Source organism: Octodon degus, unplaced genomic scaffold (genome assembly GCF_000260255.1).
Source record: "Octodon degus isolate 3935 unplaced genomic scaffold, OctDeg1.0 scaffold00061, whole genome shotgun sequence".
Taxonomy (NCBI): Eukaryota; Metazoa; Chordata; class Mammalia; order Rodentia; family Octodontidae; genus Octodon; species Octodon degus.
In genome coordinates this window covers 3,131,437-3,133,075 of record NW_004524637.1, presented here as the reverse complement: position 1 = coordinate 3,133,075, position 1,639 = coordinate 3,131,437, and the positions used below count along the sequence as shown (strand labels likewise).

Here is a 1,639-nt window from a genome sequence, read left to right as displayed (position 1 = left end):
AGCAATTAACCACTAGGAAGAATGTATGCAATGTGTTAATTATTGAAACTGTCCTACCAATTTGATTTGAAACTGTCTCATTGCTATTTGTTTTTCAATAAAATTATGGGAAAAATTAAAAAAAATTATTCTGAACAATGGAGAGAAAGACTAAAAAGAACAGAATTGTGGAACAGTAATAAAAGATCATTAATATTTATATCAGTGGGAAAAAATAAAAGTGTTCAGCTTTATTGCAGTGTTGACACTTTGTGTTAAATTATTGGGTTTTGGATTGTAGCTTGGGTACTTGTCTCTAAAAAGTTCACCATCACTGATTCAGGATTAAAATACCAGGATGAAGGGTGTGTGAGTGCATTAGACCACTAATTGGTTTAGCATAGTTCTGGGAGTGGATAATGGGAAGGCCCACCCTGGTTGTGGTGGCACCACCTAAAAAGCCATTATCCTAGGTAGGATAAAAGGGAGGCCTGCTTCTTGTTGCTTGCTGTCTTCTGCTTGCCATGCCGTGGACTGTTTCTTCTCTGTGACACTGTGTTGCCTTGAAACCAGCTAACTACTGACTGAAGCCTCTACAGACTGAGCTGAAGTAAGCCTTTCCTCCTTTTAACTTTGGTGTTGGGTATTTTGTCTCAGCAAGGAGAAGGGAACCAAGACAGTATTCTGCCAAGTAGTGGGACATTGAACAAGTGGCTGTCCAAAGTGGGTAATTACTGTTGCGATAACTGCTTTAAAATAAGAGTTTATAAGGGATAATCTTACAACCTAGATGGTGAGGGGTCATGGGTCCAAGACATCTTTCCTAAAGTGACATTTTAGCTATGCTATGGTAGATGAGGTCAAAGAATTAGGTGGATTTACAGGTTGGGGGGGGGTAATACTACCTATATGTCAACCCATTTGCCTTGATAATATATGGTGCAAAATATTTTTCTTCAGCATTTCCACACTGTCTTGATAGTTACTAGTGAAATTTGGCTCACAATCTTAAATTACTTTTTTCCCATCTCTTAGTTAATTTTGTGTTGCTGTAAGAGAATGCGGGGCAGCAAGCAGACTCAGTGTAGAGCACTGTGTAGCTCCCTGCTGAGATGAGCATAGCAATCCACGCACGAGGCCAGAGCGCTCTTGACCTGATCATCCTTAAAGACCCCACCTTTCGACATTGTGGCATTGGTGCTTCAGCTTCTGACATATGAACCTGGGGGATTCTGACACCTGACATGTATTAGTGGCAGCTGTCTCTGAAGCTCTCAGTCATTGATGTCACTTCAGTGCATTGGAGGGAAGACATACCAGCCAGATTGACAGCAGACAGGTGGTCATTTTTTTTAGGAGAATGAAAAATAGTAAAAAAACCAAACCATTAGAAAAGATACAGAATTTCACTAAACAAAATAATAGGAATCCAATAATGATCATTATATTGCATAGTGTTGTCTTCAAATTACTTGTTTAGCTTACCAGATATAAGCATGCAGAATTGGTTAAAAAAAGTTATAAGAAACTAAAAAGGAGAACAAAAATTAAGCATTAACTACTTCTTTCAAAGACCAGCAGAAATCAGCAGTACAATTATCTAAGCTGTTATCTATCTATCTATCTATCTATCTATATCATAGCAGAAAAGAAATCTTAT

The 1,639-nt window shown here is 38.1% G+C and overlaps 1 protein-coding gene and 1 pseudogene across 1 annotated transcript in view; one reads left to right on the top strand and one right to left on the bottom strand.

Moving 5' to 3' along the window:
• Positions 1 to 1,166, bottom strand: part of LOC105742581 — a 2,884-nt pseudogene extending 1,718 nt beyond the window's left edge.
• The window catches only part of Hlcs (holocarboxylase synthetase), a 224,836-nt gene that overhangs the window by 57,523 nt on the left and 165,674 nt on the right, over positions 1 to 1,639 (top strand). The gene's annotated exons all lie outside the window — the stretch shown is intronic.